Source organism: Podarcis tiliguerta (genome assembly GCF_965153285.1).
Source record: "Podarcis tiliguerta genome assembly, chromosome: 2".
Lineage (NCBI taxonomy): Eukaryota > Metazoa > Chordata > Lepidosauria > Squamata > Lacertidae > Podarcis > Podarcis tiliguerta.
Genome location: NC_139535.1, coordinates 71,231,447 through 71,253,888, shown reverse-complemented (window position 1 = coordinate 71,253,888; position 22,442 = coordinate 71,231,447). Strand labels below are relative to the sequence as shown.

General features: G+C 42.4%; 1 protein-coding gene across 1 annotated transcript in view; it reads left to right on the top strand.

Annotated features, from left to right (window-relative positions):
- The window catches only part of LOC310673062 (uncharacterized protein), a 125,913-nt gene extending 104,952 nt beyond the window's left edge, over window positions 1-20,961 (top strand). Inside the window, exon 2 of the transcript XR_014508783.1 lies at window positions 20,624-20,961. The gene's annotated coding sequence lies outside the window, so the exon portion shown is untranslated. The remainder of the gene's footprint in view (window positions 1-20,623) is intronic.
- The last annotated feature ends 1,481 nt before the right edge of the window (window positions 20,962-22,442 follow it).

Below are 22,442 nucleotides of genomic sequence, written 5' to 3'. Positions count from 1 at the left end.
TATGAACTGGGCCTCCCCCCCCCCCCCGCCACACCAAACAGAAGTAGTGGCTTGTACAGCAGATATTTCCAGTTTGCACGATGGCCTGCATTATGGCCTGACTGGGCCACAAGTCTGCCAATGGCCCCGCACATTACAATGGCAATTATATGGAGGTCAAAAAGTGTTGGAAGCAAGCTGTGCACATTTAGAGATCTTAGTCAGTGGAAGAGGATGTCTGATGCATACCACCGAATGACTTCCCAAAATGTTTAAGGGTACAATTTGGGCTTGTTCTTAGGGTAGCTTGTTCATCCAACATCAGTTAATTTTTCTGTTTTGCAACAAAGAAAAGAGAGTACTAAGAGAGGCTGTTTATTTGAAAAGTCTGTGGGAATTCTCTTGATGGGGGGTGGGGGGAATAGAATAAAATAGCCGATCTGGTCTGAGGCTACCATATTGCCTGCTGCTTCCCAGCTGTGCAAAATAAGATTATTGCATAGAACGCAACACATGTTGACACAGGAGATAAGTGGGGGAAAGAGAACATTGCAACAAACGGTACAACAAGCATTGCGACAGACGTTTGTGGGAATGTGTGCGGACTGCTCACACAGTGAAAGAGAATCCCCTCACCCCCGTTGCTCAAAAGCAGAGAGAACATTTAATCACTGTCCATCTTAACTAGGGCAGTTTTCTTCACAGTTTCAGAGAACTGCAGACAGTGGCAAAATGTTATCTGAGGTCCATAGCCATGGGCATAGAGCGAAGAAAGTGAATTTGACGACCTGGCTACATCTGGAGTTTATCAGCTCTTTTCCTGGTTAGTATTACAGTAAACAATTATCTGTAGATCAGGAGACAGCAAAGACTTTAAAGACCCAAATTACAGAGAAAGACAGAGAGAAGGAGAACAGAGGAGATAAAAAGGAGCCTATGCATCTTATCGTGCTAATGAAATCAACCTGACAGGCATGCCAGGCTGCAAGGGTATTACAGTGTCTGACATTAAATGAGCAGTTACACCGCTGGCTCCTAAGTCAAACAGCAAATAGACACAAAAAAAAGATGAAAAATGCCCAGCCGCCTCACTGCCAGTGATTTATACGGGACAGCGAGACAGCTGGTCAATTTTAAAACCTCCTCAACAGAGTTGTCAGGATAATGGCATAGCTAAAAATTGTTGATGAGCACTGGAAGGCACACGCTGCAATGCTCAGTGACTCAGTGAGCCCTAAGTATCAGGAAATGGCAGCAAGGGACAAGCAGCCGCTCAGTGTATGCAGTTCTAATGGCAGCCAATGCAATTGCCTTGCTGAAGAGAAGCAGCTTTGGGCTGGGGCAATTGTCTGGATGGGAGGCTGCCTGTGAACCCCACTGAAGGAAGGTAAATGTACGAAATAAAAATAATTCATAAGTACATGTGGGGAAGAATGATCATAGAGTTGTAGAGTTGGGGTCCCGAGGGTCATATAGGCCAATTCCTTACAATGACAATACAACCTCTGCTTAAAAACCTCCAATGAAGGGGAGACTACAACCTTCTGAGGAAGTCTGTTCCACTGTCAAACAACTCTTACCATCATAAAGCTCTTCCTGATGTTTAGTTGTAACTTGAATGCATTAGTTCAAGTCCTACCTTCCAGAGGAGGAAGCAACAAGCTTGTTCCATCTTCCATGCACCAGCCCTTGAGATATTTGAATATGGCTATCATATCTTCTCTTAGTCTCCTCTTTTCCAGCTAAACATACGCAGCTCCTTCAACCGTTCCTCATAAGGCTTGGTTTTCAGGCCCTTGATTATCTTGGTTCCTCTCCTCTGCACACGTTCCAGCTTGTAAATATCCTTCTTAAATTGTGATTCCCAGAATTGGACACAGTTTTCCAGATGTCGTCTGACCAAGGCAAAATAGAGTGGTGCTATTATTTTCCTGGATCTGGACACTATGCTACAATTTATTATTTCAAATGCTATAATAACACTTTCACCATCTAATAATTTTCAAGTTGTGATACACAGAGAGAAGGAGAGAGTATACATGCTATATATTTAAAACACATTTAAACCCTTCCAAAAGAATTGTGGGAATGGTAGTTTATACTTCACAGGGCTATAGTTCTGAGCACCCTTGGCAAACTACAGTTCCCAGTATTCTTTAGGGTGTGGCACAACAATAATAAAATTAATACATTTTCAACTCTGGAAGCATCCCAGAGTGGCTGGGGAAACCCAGCCAGATGGGCTGGGTATTATTATTATTATTATTATTATTATTAGCATATGGGTGCGACCCTGTAAAACAAATAAATAAATAAATTTGAACTGTGAAAAAGTGCGAAAAGAGCAAAAGGCACAAAATCTGTGAAAATGGCACGAAAAGAAGAACAGTGGTGCACTTTGGAGTACTAGTCTAACCCCCTGATCACTGTTTCCACATCATTCTCCAGCGATGAGGAAGACTGAGAGCCACCATTCATGCCAGTGTTGCTGGTTTTTTAGAGTTTTCAAGGATTTCCAGAGGTCTGGAGGGTGTTTACAGGCTTTTTAGATGTTGTTCCCCACTATATGCAATTTCACATATTTGCACTTTACCTGGGAATGTAACCCCTGTTGAAGTAGGGAGTCATCTGTTTATTAACTGCAGGTACCTGGGGTGGAACCGGGGCATTTCGCCTGCAAAGCATGTTCTCTGCTGATAAGCTGGCGATGGTTGTTCCTGATGAACTATGCCCTAGTCTTTCCCCCCAAAATGCAACATTTTGAAGTGTCTTTTGATATCGTTGTATGCCGCCTTGGGACTCATTGTGGGAGGCACTATGGAAATGAGTTTAATGAAACAAATTCCATACCTTGCCCCCAAAAGGGAGATTAGAAAATGCCCTATAAATTGTATGCTCCAGTTTCTGCTCCATTCAAGTCACTGACAAAAATGTTAGCTTTGTTTTAGGTGTGAAAAGGAAATATCTACGGTTTTTCAAACAATAAATTATCCTTACCTGACAGGAGTTTAATGAGCAAAAGATCTGAGAGAAGGGAAAGGGAATTAATCCCTCCAATTTTCAGTCCTAAACTGCAAATGTAAACACATTGTGCAATGCTGGTTTAATGTGCCTCACATCATTTGCTCTTCCCTCTCAGAATAAAATGTTGCCACTTGAAAAACTATTAGAGAGATCAAGATAAGATCCTGCTGTGGCATAAACAGGATCAGAGTGACAGATTACGCTTCGAGCCTGTGGAGCAACGGAAAAATACAGACAAATGTTTCTTAAAGTGCTCCAGGTGTAATGGGTGACTAGGATTATTAGTCAATATGCTGGGCCAAACAGGCTTCAAGATCTTAAAAGAATCTAGACCTCAAGGGTTGCCTCTAAGAATCTTGTTATCTTCAGGACGGTTGAAAGATCACTTTCCAATCTTGTAAGGCGCCGAGTGCTTCGGTTCTCTTTCAACAAGTAGAGATTTTGGCACTTCCTAATACTGAAATATAAATCCTAACTCTGAAAAGTGCCCAGTGCTCCAAAATTCCACCAAAAGAAATGCATAACTTGAGCACAAGAAGAATCAACAATACATGCCCACCCAATATACCATATTTTTCTGTGTATAGGACTAGATTTCCCCCCTAAAAATAATGTCCAAATTTTGGGGGTGTCTTATACACGGGGGCAATCTTCCCCCATTTTCTTAAATCAGAGTCGCCCAAAATTTGGGGTGTCTTATACATGGGAGGCGTCTTATAGATGGAAAAATACGGCACTTCTCTTCTTTTGCTTCTCATAGCATGCAAGAACCTAAATACTGTGGTTGATCACTCTATACACACTCAAATATGCTTATCATTCTTCACACTCCAGAAGCATTAATGCACACTTTCCAGGGCTCAGCCATGATGAAAGCCACCACAAATTAAGCCGTGTTCTGCTCCAACATGAATCTGAATATGAGAGCGAAATGCATTGCACAAATGTTGTGTTGGAATATCACATTGGATGTGTGTGAGTAAAAGGGGGAGGGTGAACAAGAGCCACTGAGGCTGGGAGGTGATTTTGGGGAGTAAAAGAGTCAGAGGGGAAAGGCTTAAGCATCCGCTTTTCCCACCAATACCACCAATCTTCTATTTCTTTTCCTTCTCTTTTAAACCAAAGTTCACTACAAACATGGTGTATCTCTGTATATCTACCACACGTGTTTAGAACCTAGTTTTTTCCTCCAGCTGAACAAGAACACAGAGCCAGAGCCATTGATTTATTTTGGCCTTCCGGAGCTTTGTTCCCCCCCCCCTCTCTGTCTCCTGGAATTTTTTTCTACCTCTCTTCGGCCTACCTCAAAAATATGTTAAGTGTCAATTACAGGCTTACAGCATTTATTAGTCAGGTATGTTGTTACAGTGTCCCCATGCCTGCAGAGAAACAGAAAGGAAGCAAGGGGGGGGGGGAAGCTTAAGACCTTTTGAAATATTGCTGATCTTTGATTCCATCATAAGTGAGCCTGGAAGGCAAAATTGCATCTGTGTTTTCTCTTTCATTGTCACCAGCGTGGATTGTTTTTTTGGCAGCAGCAAAGGGTGGGGAGTTCACCAGAGAAGGTCTTGGGAGTGGTAGGACATGGTTCTCCCAGTGGCAGCTGTTGGACTTTGTGGGTGATGCTGATGCTAGTGGAGGAGACAAACGACCAGACAGCCAGACTGGTGACTGGGAGTGGCTGACAAGACCATATAACACCAGTCCTGAAATACCTACATTGACTTCCAGTACGTTTCTGAGCACAATTCAATGTGTTGGTGCTGACCTTTTAAGCCCTAAATGGCCTCGGCCCAGTATACCTGAAGGAGCATCTCCACCCCCATCGTCCAACCCAGACATTGAGGTCCAGCTCCAAGGGCCTTTTGGCAGTTCCCTCACTGCGAGAAGTGAGGTTGCAGGGAACCAGGCAGAGGGCCTTCTTGGTAGTGGCACCTGCCCTGTGGAACGCCCTCCCATCAGATGTCAAGGAAATAAACAACTATCTGACTTTTAGAAGACATCTGAAGGCAACCCTGTTGGGGGAAGTTTTTAATGTTTGATGTTTTATCGTGTTTTTAATATTCTGCTGGGAACTGCCCAATCAGCGGCTGGGAAAACCCAATCAGATGGGCCGGTTATAAATAATAAGTTGTTGTTGTATCTGACCCACACACCTCTGTAGGTCTTCCTGTCCCCCCAAAGGCAGGGCAATCTTTACTTCTTCAAACAATTCAAGTGGTCCCTAGAAACCTAATGCTAAACTAATGCACCAGAAAATTCCACGTGATGATGGTGTCACAATCCTACCCATGCATGGCATGCTAATGGCACTGTGGAGGTGTAGGCATCAAGCAGGACAGGTCAGGGGAGCCTCAGGGCTGGGGAACAATGCAGCCCTTCAAGCTTCTCCAGCCCTTGCGGTTTTCCCCAGGACACATTCCCTTACCAGCCACATAACCCCAGGCCATACCCCCTGCTTTGCCTCTTGGTTGGCTGATGTTATGGACTGGCTGGATGCAGAGAATGATGGGAGGCACCAGTCAGAGAACCCCCTAGGGAAGAAGGCTAAGGGCCGGGGGACTGGTGGTGGGACAACAATGATTGGTCAGACGGAGAAGCAGCAGAACGGGAGAAGGAGGTCTCAGAAGCAGAAGAGGTGTCAGGGTTTAGTGAACAGGAAGAGGCTGTGGCAGAGCACAGTTCAGATTCTGAGGCAGAAGCAGAAGTCAGGGAGTCTCCCCCTTTAGGTGTGACTAGCTCTCCTCCCCTCTGGTCTCCTAGAACACACAGAGAAATGAAATGAGCAGAGCAGAGGATGGTTGTGACGCAGCCTCAGACTGCATGGGGAAAACTCTGGAGAGGAGGAGCACTGAGAAGCGGGCACTGGGAAGATGGAACCTTCAGTCCTCACAACTGCTTTATTGGGGCAAGACCTCCTAGAAAGAGTTTCTGAGAGAGCACTGGGCAGGAGCTATGGCTTGTTTCCTTGAATAAAGACTTAACTTCACCGGCCTTGGTCAATTTCCTGTTTTGTTACTGACCCACTCCTGACTCCAGCCCTGACACCTGGGCGGAGATAGAGAGGAATGTGGCAGTATGTGTAAAAATTTGCCTACAAACTTAAAATTTTACATTATGCCAGTGTAGCACAATGTTTAGAGTGTTGAACCTAGGAGAACAAGGTTCAAATCCCTACTCCGCCATGCAGCTCACTGGGTGACCTTGGGCCACTTAGCATCTCTTAGCCTAACCTGCCTCACAGGGTTATTGTGAGGAGAAGAACCATGTACACCACCTTGAGCTCCTTGGACTATAAATGGAATGAATGAATGATGTTGTCCTGCCTACTTTTGCACCTCCTATTCCCTCACTGAGCATGTGGCCCTGACAAGGTTGCTCAGAACGGAATGGCTGGAAAAGGTTCCCCACCCCTGGAATAGATGCTCAAAGCTTTTGAACACAAATTTCACAGACAATTGCCCAAGGTTCATTTGAGAAACAATGAAGAAACATTCGCCATAAACTGAAGCCTGAGATGAATGAGATTAGAACTAGTAATCTCCTAAACGGTGGGTGGGGAACTTTTTTTGCTGTTGTTGAAGGCCGCATACTTGTGGTGGTCAAAGTCAGCGCCAATGATGGGTGGAGCCAGAGATGAAACTGTTATGGATTAACTTATCAAGAATGAAGGCCACCCAGCTTCAGTTTTCACCACGGTTACTTCAGAGTCAAGTTTTTAAAATGAAATTCTGGGCTGCAATGCACTCCTGAAGAGAGGAGCATAGTGTGTGTGTATATTCTTCAGATGGGCACAAAACCAGCGAAACTACACAAGCAAATCACATTAAGAAGTGTGTGCTAGAAATTTACTGTTTGCTTCTCTGCACCTTCTGGCTAGGCATTTTTTTTAAAATAATAAAATAAAACAGGTGCAAGCACAGCTATCTGTGTACATACCCTGTTGGTACTTAATCAACATATGGTAATAGAACCAACAAATGAGAAGGTGGAACACAAAAATGAATGCCTACTGGCTTGAATAGGGATGGGGATGGGGAGCAGATAATGCTCAAATGCAGACAAGTCCAGTGTCTCACTCACCAATTCTAATTTGGTGTTGCATCAAAGCAAGTGTTAGCCCACATATTCCAGTGCCTTTTCTCATCACTCATTACAAAAAGTCTGATCTCCTGGTGAAGTGGATTTGTTGCACAAGACCGACCAATCCACTATAATGGCTCAACCTGAATTTGCCTGGAATCAGTTGTGTTTGCCATGGGTATCTTAGAATTACAAAGAAGCCCCTTCTCCTCCTCCTCTTCCTCCACCTCCTCCTCCTCTTTCTTCCCCCATTATCCCTAAGTGTTGCAAGTGACTTAAGTGACTTACATGATAAATATTAATAGCATACAACAAAAAGTGATCATACTATTCATCCCTCCAAATATACATTTCCTACCGTGACATTATCACAAGTGAGCACCACAAACCAGCAAGCAACAAAAGACCATCCAGTGAGCAAGCGAGAGGCAGACACCAACATTCGCATGTTTGGGTGCACAACAGAGTATTGGCTTGGAACCAAAAATATGTCAGACTTGGAGCCAGGCACACCTCCCTGGGGTGAACATTTAAAAGACAGGGAGCCGCTTAGCTCTTTCCCTCCCCTCCTTCAGAAAGATTATCAAAACTGTGGTGTTTGGGCATGCTTTTGATGTTGTCTGGTTCTCCCACAGTTTGTTAATGGTGTTGTTCTTATCCATGTTAAGAGTGTTCATTTGGATTTTGTTTCATTGAAGTGCTCTTACGATGTTTGTGAGCCGCTTTGGGAGAAAGGGTGGGGGCTGAAAGCAGCATATAAATATGGATACAAATAAATTTATACCCCACAGACTGCAGATGTCAAAGGCTTTCCCTTTGAAAAATGAAGGGGAATTGTCAAATCAGTGATGAGTACAACATTTAAAAAAACCATTGTAATCTGACTTGTTGCTTCTTTATAGGGCATGTGAATAAACAATAGCTGCTTAAAAAGATATCTAATAATGTGTATACTGCAGTTTGTGAAGCCACTCATCAAAAAAATCCAGAAAATCATGACTATACCCCCCCCCAATGTTTCTGTCTCACTGTCTGCTTTTTTAATGGTTTAAAACTGAATCCACCTTTGATTTTTCTCCCCTACAGCCATTGTTAGTGCATTTTTCTCCAGATTTCCCAGGCGGAAATGTCATCTTGTGATACACCCCAGGGTTGCAGATGTCAGTTCTTGCTGCTTGATGTGGAGCATCCCTTGGAGAAATATCATTGCAGGAGGTGGGGGTGCCAAGACTTGCATACTGGCATCCTTAGCAATCATTCTTAAACTGCCAGCAGTTTGAAGGGACACACATGTAACACTGAAAATCATCTGCAGTTGGGTTGTAATCCTCTAAAACAGGGATGCGGAATACCTGTGCCTCATTAGATGTTGTTAGATCCCATCTCCCAGCAACTCCACAGCCAGTGGTCAGGAATTATGGGAGTTATAGTCCAAAAATACCTGGAGAACCTCAGGTTAATTACCTGTGGTCTATTTAACAATGTCTTCCATTAAAAACATTTAAAGACCTACTGACCTAGTTATTGTTATCTTGGGGTCTCTCAAATGAAGGGAGAGCACACATAAAATATATTTATGAGGTGTTTTTTCTAAATAGAACTAGAATGTAATAGAACTGTGAGTCAGTGACTTTCTTCTTTTTTGTCTCAAAATAAAAATGGCAGATTAACATTTAACCATGCATGCTTAATGTAACCCACCTTTCCCTCTGCTTAGATTATTGGATGGATTTCTCTATGAGAAAGACTTATAAATTTGGCATGCTTTGGGTGGGTGAACAGTACATCACAAGATGCTGTGAAATAAGTGGCGGTGCTCTGTCCTTGCCTATCTCTGCTCTACTACAGCGCTGTTTGTTTCCCAACTAGCTGCACTACAGGCAGCTGAAATTTCAAGGCACTGGAGGAATGCGCTAGACGCAACATGAGGCAGGATGTTGTTACACAAGCTTCTCCCACTCCATACCAAACCACTTTTTTATTTTTACTGGCACTACATTCCAGTTCAGGGGCTCCTAAGGCAGTTACCTCCATACTCAGGCATGCCTAATAACCCATCAATTGATAAAATCTCTTGACCCAACCCATATTTTATGAGCTATTAGAGCTGTGTAGGTTAATTGCTCTTGTAAATGTGCTGTTGGCTCACAACACAGTATCCTGCTCATCCAGGGACACATTGAAGCATTATTTAAACCAGGTGTCCTCTGCCCTCCACCATTGTCACTCTGACTCAGGTGAGAGTCCTTTGAAATTGTGACTTGGGAGCTAATATATAGCATTACAAATCCCATGGGGTTTTTTTCCCCCTCTTGAAAACTTTTCTTTTGCTTATCTTTCCAAATTCAGAATTTCCTCCTTAACATCCAATGTCATTGGGAAGAAGTCCTCTGCAAGTCATAGAATCATAGAATAGTAGGGTTGGAAGGAACGCTTGATGGCCTGTTGTACATCATCAAGTGTTGCAACAGTTCTGCCAGAAGTAGCATTCATTTCAGTAGGACCCACTGGAAACACTCCCAGGGAATGTGCTTGTGATCTGCAATGCTGGAAGCATGAATCTAGTACAGGGCTGGGCAAGCTTTTTTTCAATCAAGGGCTACATGCCAACAGGGAGCAGAGCCAGTTTTTGGCAAGGCCATAGATAATGATTGGCCAATGTCTTCTGGATTAACTAATCCAAAACAAAGAGCATTCTACTTCACTTTGCACCATGGCTGCCTCAGATTAGGATACCCAGGCCTAGGCAGGTCTATTTAGAAGTAAGCACTAGAAGATTTGATGCAGCTGCTCTCAAGTAAGGAGGCATAGGATTATGTTGTTGTTATTCTGCTGATCCAGAAAGCCAGCCAAAGTTGTTCTTTTTTCAGATTATACACACATAAAAAAAGCACATACACAGAGACATGCACATCTTTGTCAAAAGCTGCTGGGAGAGAAATCTTTTCCCCAATCCACTAAAACAGGAAAAAGGAAACAGGGAGGAAGGGCAGGTGGGACTCTGATAAAAGGAGGGAATGTGACAGCTTCAGGAGGTGTTTGGGACTATATGTAGGTCCCAAGTTATTCACCTATGATCTACAATTCCACAGCAAAAAATAAAATCTAGTGAGTGTCTTCCATTGTTGAGTTCCATCATTTGGGAATCCACATTATATCCTGTTGGTGTTCATGTGTGGGTTTGCAGAATCCAAATCATTTCATAAACCGAAATGACTAAAAATGGCTAAGATTCTTTAAACTCTCATTATTTCGTCCATCTAACCATTTCCAGACAAGTTGCTGCCAATCCAATTTTTGATTACACAAAGGGATGGAATAGCACCAACCCACTGCCGTGGCTTAAGAAAACCTCAGCTGGCTCGGAGTTCATCTTTCCTAATATGTCTGTGATTTGTGTTCCGACAGCAATTAGCATGCACATCTCTTTGCTTCCAGCCGATGAGTCAACTTCACAGATCGGGACGGAAAGGAAAAAACCCAAAGAGAATAAAATACTTCCATAAAAGTCAGCAACAATTATTTTGCAATGACTAAAAGTTACCACAGATGTGGTAATCCTAACACCTCCTTAGGCGCATTGTAAAAAGTGACCTTTATGTAGCGAGTGAACTGGGATGTTTTCAGACACAGAGAAGGAACGATGAACAAAGGAGTGTTCAGCCAGAAAAGGTTTTTCTCTTTTAAACTTACAATGACATCATCTGTTTACGTTAGGCGAGGAAAGAGACTTTACATGCACTGAGGATATAGCCTTAATATTTCAGTATAATAATAACAACTTTGTTTTCATAGCCCATGCATATATTAATCCTTCACTCAATTTCTCTATGTCAAACCCTTCTCAGTCGAGAGCCCACAAGACAGTGCCGAAACTCTTAATGATAGGACAGTGATCTTTGAAGTCAGAGACAATGACTTCCAAGTACTTCTGAAAGGGACTCCAGTCGCTTTCTGAATTTTCAGGGACCTTGAGAATTGCAGGTAGCTGGGAAAGATCAGCTGTGAATAGGAAAGGGGGGGGGGATAGATTCAGTTGACATTTAAAGGTGACCCTGCATAATTCACACTTTCTGAAATAATACAAGAGCTAAAACACAACCTTCCTTCTAAATTCACACTTCTCCTAATTTTTCAGTGCAGCTTCCAGTAAGTGATGTAAACAAAAAAGCATGCACTAGGGCAAAGTGTGTATTAAAATGCACACATTGGTAAAAATAGCATACCAAGAGGCATTATATTAGGGGAAAGTGCTTTGTGAGAATGTCTGTTCAGCAAAATTGCACACAAAGAGGTACATTAGGAGAAATTCGCTCTAAAATGCTGATGGATTTTCATGGGGAGATTTTTTTTTTTTTTAATGTGAACTAATATGGAACTGTGGAGATCTGAACTTAAGATGAAGAAAATGAGAAACTAAAAGGAATCAAAATTCACAGATCTGACCATCCCTAGCTTACAGGATAGCTCAGTGGTTGTAACATGAGACTCATACTCTCAGGGTCATGGGTTCAAGCCCAACATTGGACAAAAGATTCCTGCATTGCAGGGGGCTGGTCTAGATGACCCTCGTGGTCCCTTCCAACTCTGCAATTCTGTTATTCTATTATTTCTTTCCGGATCTCTTTCTCACTAGCCACTTTAATAGGGTGCTGGTACCAAGGGGCTCGAGTGAATGCAGTTCAATTAGCTGATGTGCAATAACTTTTTATTTTGCATAAGTAAGATAAATATTGAAATCACAAAGGACGTGGGGGGAGATCATAGTGGCAAGACTTTTGCCAACCTTCCAGAGATCCTGGAGAGCTGCTATTGGCCTACTCTGAAGACAGTGTATGCAGAGAGTAAATGTCCATTTGCGGGTTGAATCCAAACCATACCTGGAGACAGACTTCAGTGCTGATGGTGGTTCCAGTGAACCCATGCAAATTTCAGCAGGTGGGTGAGACTGCCCACCTTTCAAAGTTGGCAGGGGAGTGGAATTTGGGATCCATCCTGCCAGCCAGCCCATTCTGTTTCCACACCTCTGCAGTCAACCATGCTGGGCTTTCACAAGCAAATAAGCTGACCTCGGCACCTTCTTGTGTTTCTGTGATAGCAGATGCAGTAATAACTGCTGAACGGCAAAGTCCTCAAAGGTGAAAATAAATATGCCCTTCGCAAGCTGCATATTTAAATACTAGAGTTATGCATGGAGAGATAATTAATTCACTTATGCCTTTGCTCCCTTTTCTTTTCTTTTTAATTGAAACTACAGGCATGTGTCACATTTTGATCCTCAGTGCTGGTACAGAGAGTTTTAATGCCCTTGCTTGGTGCCAGCCAGACTCCCCGTGTGTCTTAATTCAGAGATCAATGTGAGTGTTGTGTAAATGGCCACAGGCTGCCGATGCCAAGGGCCTCCACCCCTGCTGCTGATTCAAATAACAGATACCACATGACATGGTTGCACATTCCTATGCTGCATGTGAATGAAACTGTAAGAGCCACAGCCTCAGAATCCTGCTTCCAATCCTGGGCGAAGATTACCTTCTTTAATTTCCGGTAAACAAACACACGTGGAACCAGCCCTTTGTGAAAAAGGAAGCAAATATTCCAAAACAGCTTACACAACATTAAAGTGACTAGACATTGTCGCCATCTCTGTGGTCTTTTTTGGTGCCTACGGAAGGCATTCTTCCTCCAAGCAGCCTTTTAAGTTAGAGATCTTTCCCAGTCTGTTTCGGTATTGGACTTTTTTTTTTTAAAAAAAAGAGAGGTCTTAAATTATTTTTTTGGCTTGTGTGTTTGCTGCCCTGGGCTCCTTTGGGTGAAAGGGCAAGATATAAATGCAATACGTAATGAGCTCAAATCCCAGGTACACGTGAGGAAAGGGCTTCCATCACTAACTGTGTTTCTCTGCCTCTTAAGGCATCATGAGGACTTTGGGGTGGTTTGTTTTTTTGCTTGCTTTTTACTTGCTTATTGTATTATTATTGAGTTTCCTAAGATAGTGCGGAAAACAATAAACAGAACCTCCCGCACCCACCCTGCCATTCTTAATGATGATTGTTGTAGTTAACGACCCTCTCATTCCCTATTTACTCATGGTTGTTTGGGTTTACACAGCATCAAATCAGAAGGCACTACAGTGGTACCTTGGGTTAAGAACTTAATTCGTTCCAGAGGTCCGTTCTTAACCTGAAACTATTCTTAACCTGAAGCACCACTTTAGCTAATGGGGCCTCCTGCTGCCGCTGTGCCGACGCTGCACGATTTCTGTTCTCATCCTGAAGCAAAGTTCTTAACCCAAGGTACTATTTCTGGGTTAGCGGAGTCTGTAACCTGAAGCATATGTAACCTGAAGCGTATGTAACCCGAGGTACCACTGTATTTTGAGAGGCAATCAGTTCAAATTTATAAACCCTATTCTGAAATTTTAACAATGGACTGATAGGCTGTGTGCACTAGCCCAGGCCTTCAGAGGCGGTTTTAGGGTGGCGCAACCAGTACAGACATGCTGGACACTGCCCCAAAGGGGGCACCAAAATAATGCTGTGCAACAGAGCATGAGAGGCAGGGGGTGCTGAATTTTAGTGTCTCACAGGGTGCCGCTGAAATTTGAAAGCCCAAACTCCACCACAGAGGTCTTCTTATGTTCTTAACCATTATAAGAAACTAGCCCAGGTCAGAGAAAGTGGCACTTAAGTCCCATAAAAAAGAGTGGGACAGATTATTCAGAATTTACTTAATGCTGCAATCTTTTATTCATGTGGGGCATAAGTCGCATTGAATTTATTGGGGCTTATTTCTTAGCAGACATAGAATGAGTTGTTCAGTCCAACTCATTGATTTCAATTGGACATAAATGCACTACACTTCTGGAGCCAGGCCCCTGGGCTCTTGTGCAAGGCTACACACAGTACCGGGCTTGAACTTCCAAGTGGTGGTGCAAGAAATAGTAACATCTCCTACAATGGCCCTAAAGTGTTTGTTGTTCAATGCATGGTTTCTCTCTCCCATTTCCAAGGACAACAAGCAATCAACATCATTTCAGTTCAGAACTATTAAACTCTACATCATATGGCAATGGGAATGCATGGGGGGGGTAGAGTGTGGGCCTAGAGCCTAGGATGCCATGGTTCAAATTCCCCCTCATCCATGAAGTTCACTGGGCCAGATACGGTCTTTCGGCCTAACCTACCTCACAGGGCTATTGTATGGTTAAAATGGGGAAAGTGGTGTCTTTCAAAAAGAAAGGAATCTTAGATGGTTGTCAGGTATTATAATTTTTACATTTAAAGAGAAAATGAGAAACATGCAGAAGAGCATGTTCAGAAGAAGCAAGGCATGCTGGGAAAGCAATGTCTTCTTTTCCTGGATCAGAGGCATGGACTTTGTCTAGAAAGAGCTGGTCAGGGAGAGGAACTCAGAAGAGAGACTAGGGACAGTATTGGTGTGGCTGAGCGCGTTTTGGAATAACTAATGTCTCTGCTTTGGCAGTTTACTGTCTCCAAAGCCAACTGGCCCTGCAGACATGTTGAGATCTGACCAGCATTCCTTGAGAAAGGAACATCCCTTTGGCAGTATGTAATAAACACATTGAAAGAGCATCTCAGGAGCTGACTCAAAATGAGTAAGGCTAATTGTTTTAAGGCACTGCTTTGAACCTCGCCACTGCGCTGTACTGATTGTTGGTAGCACCTAGAGCTTTCCATTAACCTAGCTAATTGGGTTTAACTCAGTGCCTGCATTGTCTTTGAATGGGAGAGGAGGTAAATAAACTTTGGATCAGGGGACTGTCTAGAATTGCATGCTTGTCCTGGACTTGGCACAATGGAACAGGGATCTTTGTTGTTATTCAGGCACAAACACAATAGGCATCACAAACAACCCAAACCAAACATGGCCCCAAGAGCAATGCCTGCCCTAGTTTCTGCTGAGGAGGGGGGTACGGTAGAGGCAGTCCCTTCAAGGAGATCCACGGAGTTCTGAGAGCCAAAACAATACAGTTGTTTTCCTTCTTGCGCCCGTGCTAGAAGAACTATTCACTGCAGTTATCCAATAAAACAAGGACATTTGGATTGAAGCTCCAGTCTGCCCACTTTCAACAGCAAGGGAAAAATCCAGGTTTCCCAAGTGGGATGCAACCACTTCATTTGGATGCCTTTTCCTTTGCAAATTTAACTATACAAATTAACCATATTCCCTTTTTCATTAGCCAGAGAGAGTTCTTTACTTTTTGGGGCCTATTTCAATGCTTCGTTGCTTAATGCACTAGATCAATTAGTTGCCTAGCCATAGCTAAAAAGAAGCATTTTACCACAACATTGCTACTTCTGTCACTCATAATGGCACCTGATGTCACATGCTCCTATGAATGACGTAGCTTGAAGTGGCAAATTGGCTTGTTTTTAAAGGATTAAAATTCCAACTACCTTGTTATAAGTTAAGATGAGAATTCTTGAAATTTACTCCCCAACACGCACATACAAACACACAATCACAGACACACACACACAAACATTCCCAACAATTGCTGGGCTGAATTCTTCAGCCAGTGGTAATATTGATGCATCTGTCTATGTTCAAGTTACACCTTCTTTTGTACAGTTCTCATTTATTCCAGTGGGCTCACAATCCAATAACCTTCTTGCCAGATTGTGTCCTTGGCCATTTTATAGTGTGAATGCTAGAAATTGTGCCACTGTGTATTTTAAGTCTTGTATTTGTGACTCTGTGTGTTTCTTAAAATCTTCTAGAGGCTCCAGTGCTGGCAACGCACAAAGCCAATACTGTAAAATAATAACAATATAAATCTCTCAAGCTGCAGGGCAAATTTGACCAAATATGCACATGGTTCTGGATCAATGGAATTCAGCACAAGTTTCTTTGAGAGGATCTTTGAGAGCATTAACACAAATTGTACTGAGCAGTTTGGTGCAAAGTCCTGAGGTCTTTTTCTTCATTTCACATTCCCAGGCTGTGTGCCAGATGTGTCGTCATTTACTGTAATGTTTTTACTCTGAATTTCCTTCTCACCGTTAACCCACTTCTCAGCGCAATATGAGGAAACACTGGGTGAGCGAGAAAACAGAATGCTCTTGTCATGTTGTTGCAGAGGTGTAGATCTAAACTTTGCTAGACTACAACACCCATCATCCCTCGCCTTAGGCCATGCTGATGGGAGATGGAGCCCAGCAACCTCTGGAGGGCCACAAGGTGAGGACCTCTGCTACAGAAGATTACAACCACGATGCAGGTGGTTCCTGATGCTATGCGTGTGTACCTTTAAACTGCTGGTTGTTTAACGCTGATTGCTAAGGACGCCCCCTCAAAAAATGCATGGATTTCTGGACTGGATTTCAAACCTCCTGCTTCTAATTTCCACCACCATCACTATTGCACACACATTAGTGAGAATAGTGCTCTTGGGTCTATCATTTCAGCAGCTATGCTGGATTTTTAAAAACCTGGCTGAGGTGTTACTTACCTAGCAAAATTATGGACCATCGAGCCATCTAGAGAATTGTCAAAGCAAAATAGGTAGGGACTAATTATAACCACAGTATAATCACAGACTAACTAGTTGTTGCATTATTAAACACACAGTTGGAAAAACAGGTCACTAGTGCCTAATGGCCATTATAACTTCATTATCCTACACTATAATTTCTGGTTTCAGAATATGTATGACAAAACAACACTGTGTTATATTACCACAAAGCAACTCCTTTTTTCTGCTTCCTCAATTATTTTTCTTTAAATACACTTTTTAAAATGAGACAGCACAAATTGGAGTTTGGATGCCTAATTTGATCATCTCAAAAATATAACTAAATTCCATTCACTGTAAGTTTTTCGCTTATTGTTGACTGTGGCGTGGAACTGCCCTGCCCTAGCCTGTCCCTTTAAGATTACCCCGTAACATGAACAGCTTTGTGAGCTTTACCTGAAAAGTGGTATATAAATATTTTTAATTAATTAATAATGGATTGCTTAAAATGTAGACATCATGGATACCACAAAGTTCCCCCTGAACCAAACAGGTCTTTAAAGGGAAGAATTGGCTTCCAGATTGCTAGGTGCAAAGACATCTAAGCAAGTCCCTCCAGATGTTGTCAGACTCCATTAGCCTGAATCAGCATGGCCAATGGTCAGGGGCTATGAGAGTTATAATCCAGCAACATCTTAGGTTTCCCCACCCCTGGCATATAGCTTCCTAGGCTGAGGAAATTGGTCATTCCTGCTCTAAGCACAGAATCAAAATTATATACATTCGTGTTCATCTTCCTCCTGTCCCGAGGCAATTATAAAGCAGAGTGGTTGTTTGGTCAACAAGGATCCTCAAGATCTGTTCAGTGCCTGACCAAAGCTCATTAAATACATCATGCATGCTTATTATAATTGCTACTACTGCTATTACTACAATAGCTGCTACTACTACAACTATTGAAAATTTCCGTATTACCAACAGTATAGTAGGTACCCAATAACAATGCTGATGGTATTCCAAATTATCATCATTAGTAGTAACAATGGTAGTAAACATAATATATGACTTCTAGGCTGTAATGTAGTTTTGGAAGTAAGGAAGTACTGTAAATGACACTCATGTGTCTGTTGCCAAACCTCAGAGGCACATGTGCATAAGAAAGGGTTACCTCGTTCTTTTCAGTGTCAGAGAAAGCTCTGTACAGCTCTGTACACCCATCTCCTTGTGTGCATGGAACTCTCACAGATATAGAAGTCTGAGATATGGCTGCCCCAGGCCATTCAGAGGAGTAAACACAAGCATAAACACTTTGAATTGGTCCCAATGTTAACTGCTGTAAACTGGGGGGATTATAGGCACTCAACCCACTGGCTCCATCAGCGATTGAGAGGCCACATGTAGAGTGCATTACAATAGTCTAATCTGGACCTTACCAGAACATCAATGACTATCCTTTTCAGAAATGGTCATAGTTGGTGCATCAGCTGAAGGCACTCCTAGTCACCAATGCTGCTTGGGACTCCATGGACAACAATCGTTTGAGGAGCACCCTGCTCTTTCAAGGGGAGTGTGATCCCATACAGAACAGGCAGTTCTGCCAGCTCCCTGATATGGGAACTGCCCATCCACCCACAACACCTCCATCTTGTTTGGATTTTGCTGCAACCTCTTGGTCCACATCCAACCCTTTACTGCCTCAAGTCACTGGTTTGGGACCTACACTACCTTTCCTAATAGGGATTGTACAAAGAGATAAGTGTTCAGTTTCATTGATTGTGCCTTGCCCCAAATCCCTTGCTGACTTTCCCAACAGCTTTACAGCTTTAAACAACATGGATGACAAGATCAAACCCTGAGAAATCACTGCAGGATACTTCCCACGGGGATGAACAATGGTGACTGGGTACTATTTTCTGGAATTTCTCCTAGAGATAGGAGCAGAACTACTACACTGTAGGCCCCCAAATTGCCAGACTCCATAAAAAAGCAATGATCAATAGGAGCAAAAGCCATCTAGTGGTCAAGGAAAATCAACAAGATTGCACTCCCCCTGTACATCTCCCAACCAGGGCAACCAAAAAAGTTGCAGTCCCAAAGCCAGGCCTGAAGCTGGATTGAAATGGGTCTGAAAGATTGGTTATATCCATACATACTTGGAGCTGCCCCACCACCAACTTCTCAACCACTTTGCTCCCCCTCATCCCAGAATATTAGCAACTACCCTCCATTGTGGTGTAGTGATTGTGGGAGAAACTCAGGTTCAGTGCTCAGCCATAAAGCTCACTCGCTGACCTTGACTTCTTCTGCATAAGTGAACTTCACAGAAGAGTTTGGATTTGATATGCCGCCTTTCACTCCCTTTAAGGAGTCTCAAAGCGGCTAACATTCTCCTTTCCCTTCCTCCCCCACAACAAACACTCTGTGAGGTGAGTGGGGCTGAGAGACTTCAAAGAAGTGTGACTTGCCCAAGGTCACCCAGCAGCTGCATGTGGAGGAGCGGGGAATCGAACCCGGTTCCCCAGATTACAAGACTACCGCTCTTAACCAGTACACCACACTGGCTCCACCAGGGTTCACAGGGTTGTTGTGTGGATAAGAGTGGTACATGGGGCATGTCCATCACTTTAAAATTATTGGAGGAAAGGTGGGATACAAATGTAATGAAATCAAAGAAAAAATATCAATGAACCCACCTTCAAAGTCATCTTTAGTCTGTCTTCAGTCCAGTTATTTAATGATGATTTGGCAGATGAGCTATACAATACAATATGCAATAGAAATGATTCATATACACTAGTACCTATAATTAAGAATATCTAATCCTCTGTGTTATGTGGAATAGTTAATGCACTGCTGATGGAGCTCTTTAATAACCCAGGGGTAGCCTTTCAGGAGGTTTCAAGTACACTTATTTCCATCTTTAACTTTAAGCATATGAGCCACTTCACTGACATTTCTTCCTATATATACTTAAACACAAACACATGATTTAGGGGACTTTGTTGTACAAGGTAATATGTTTCCATTCAGCTTCAGCAGCAGACAGAACAGCCATGAGAAAGAATGAGGGGGAAATGTATGTAGAAATGCACTGTATAATAAGAAAAACTTTCCAGCTGTGAGGATAGTTATAAGGAAACAATAGCCCAGGTAAATCTGTTAAGTCTTCCACTAGAAGGTTTTAATAAGAGAACCATTGTCCAATGATGGTATAGATATCACCATTCCAGTTCTTATGCAGCCAATCATTTCCTACAAAGGCTACCATGGAGGACATCCTGGAAGAATTGCTGGTGACGTGATTAGACATATGGACTGAAAGGAAAGGTCAAGATCACTGATGTAACAGTGGAACTGAAACCATTAAGATGAAATCATCAGCCATGGGAAGCAAATCTTCTAAGATGAAAGCTGCAGCTAACTCCAATTTAGCATCCCCTCCCCAACCCCAGTTGCCTAATATTTAATCTTCAGTTGTGGCAAAGTGGTTCTCCCTGATCTCAACAGTTTGTATGGAACATGGATAGATGACCTTAGCTGCCCTAAACCAAGACAGACCATTTATCCATCTCATCCAGGACTGTTTACTCACTGCAACCCATCACTGCAACCAGCTTGGCTAATGGTCAGGGTAATGGGAGCTATAGTCCAATAGCATCTTACAACCCCCCTTTTGGCTCCCACTGGTCTGCTCTAATTTGTAACAGTTCTTCAAAGATTTAGGCCTTATATGCCACCTGAGTTCCTTTTTAACTAGCAATGCCAGGGAATGAACTTGGAAAATCTTACATGCAATTTACTCCACCAGTTCATCCATGCATCAGATTAAAGCTGCAATGCCAATTCCATATATATACGAAATATCCTCTGTAACTGAATGGACTAATTTGTAATTTAATCATCTTGGGTTTTAGTGGATCCATTTGTCGGGACAGTTTTTAATCTGGGTGGATGGGAATTATAGACATCTTTTTTGAAGGATGCTTTGGTTCTGATGTGTTTCTATACTGGGTCGCTACCAGATGACCTATTTAATGAGCATTCATTCTGATTTGTTTGCAGGGAGGATATCCAATGCTGCATCAATCAACTGTTATTCCATGCTTTCCTTAAAGCAAAAAGTACAACTTGGGGGAAGCAGTGTGTTTGTTGCACAAGAGTGCCAAAATCCACGTTAACTGCACAACCTGAATTTGCCATTATGTGATTTAATCCCATGTATGAAATAGCACCAGCATGGAAGTGCCTGTAGACAGCTTTTCCTTCTAATAATTTAAATGCAGATTTTATTTGTAGTTTTTGTTTTTGTTTCCCATACATCTTTTCAGTATTGTAAAAAGGAGACCCTGTCCTGCAGTTTTTGTAATATGCAAATTAATTTACATTAACTAATGAACTAAAAGGGGAAAGGTTTCAAATGTGCTAAAATAAAAAACCTTATCAGATGACATCTCTTGATACAATAATGTTGCAATATAATATTGTACTGCTGGATAAATGTTTTCAACTGCTGTGGTAAGCTCCGTGCAGCCTTAAAACATTAAAATGATAACCTCATCTAGATTTGCTTTTCTATTCATCTATAGAATTTCTCAATTATGTCTGACTAATTTTGCACAAAGTCATTATTTGGAGCAATTTGTCTAAGTATGAGAGGCAACACCTTCACCTTTCCTGGAAGGTGGGTGGGGGAAAATGTCATAATCTGCTCTGCTTCAGCATGAGTTATTAAGCGGTCACAGGAGTTCAAAAGAAGGTGGGGGGAATGAGCAGGTAAGTCATTACATGCAACAACAACAAAAACCTTCTATACTATCAAAATATAAATTAATTACAGATAAGATCAGACGTAGGTTTCTTTTTTCCTTTTTCTTTAATGTTCACTTTTTCCCAGAGACGGTAATGACAACATACAGGCCGTGGCGGGGGGGAGATGTATAGAGAAAAAAATGTTTTATTAATGTTGGCTCCAGAATACTAGAGAAGTGTTGGCTGTGAGAGCATCAAAAGGCTCAGAAAAAGGCTCTGGGACATACATAAATGGTTTTATTTTATTAGAAAGAGGGTGCTAATTCATCCATAGCCTCACTCAGATGGAATGATTCCCAGAGTTTTAATAACATTATCTCCATTCAGAAATTACCCCTTCCATCAGTCCAATCAGCACGTATGACAACAACTGTGCCACAGAATCCTGTTGAATTAATTCACTTAGGGGTTGTAGGACCTTAACCAGGCTTCCGTCAGTGAACCTTTAAAGCCATGACCATGACTGTAGCAAACAGGTGACTCATCTTTCTTGAGCAAAACAGGACTCCAACCACTATCTCATCCACTTTCTTCTCTGTCCTATGCAATGCTAATATCCCTCCAACAACAACAACAAAAATCAAAATAATAGTCCTCTGTATTTAAGACTAATCAGAGCGGGCGCCATCCAACTTGCAAAGGTAGCAATTTTCCTTCATTAAAGCCAAATAAGGAGAGAGAACTTCAGTATTCCTTAGGGCAAATTACAAGGTGTTAATAATAACAATATAATGGCAGCAATTTTCTAGCTTTGCCCAAACCTATAATCTACCTTGAGTGCCTTGTAGGATTGTCTCTGAGTTTACATAAAGCCAAGTATTAGCCCCCCAAAATTTTTAATTTTTTACATCATGTCTCTCTTCAGTGTTTGCAATGATGCGGTAATTGTTCTCTCCCCCAATGAGAAACCTCTTAGTCAGCAAGTTGCAACATGATCACTCCAGAAAGCCCTGTTTTCTTGCTGGTTGAAGTGAATACTGTGTGCTGGAAACAGATTAAACGTCTACCTCAGTGAACCCTGCAAACTGTGAGCGCAAAAGGCTGGGGTGGAATTTCTCCTACCACTCCTACC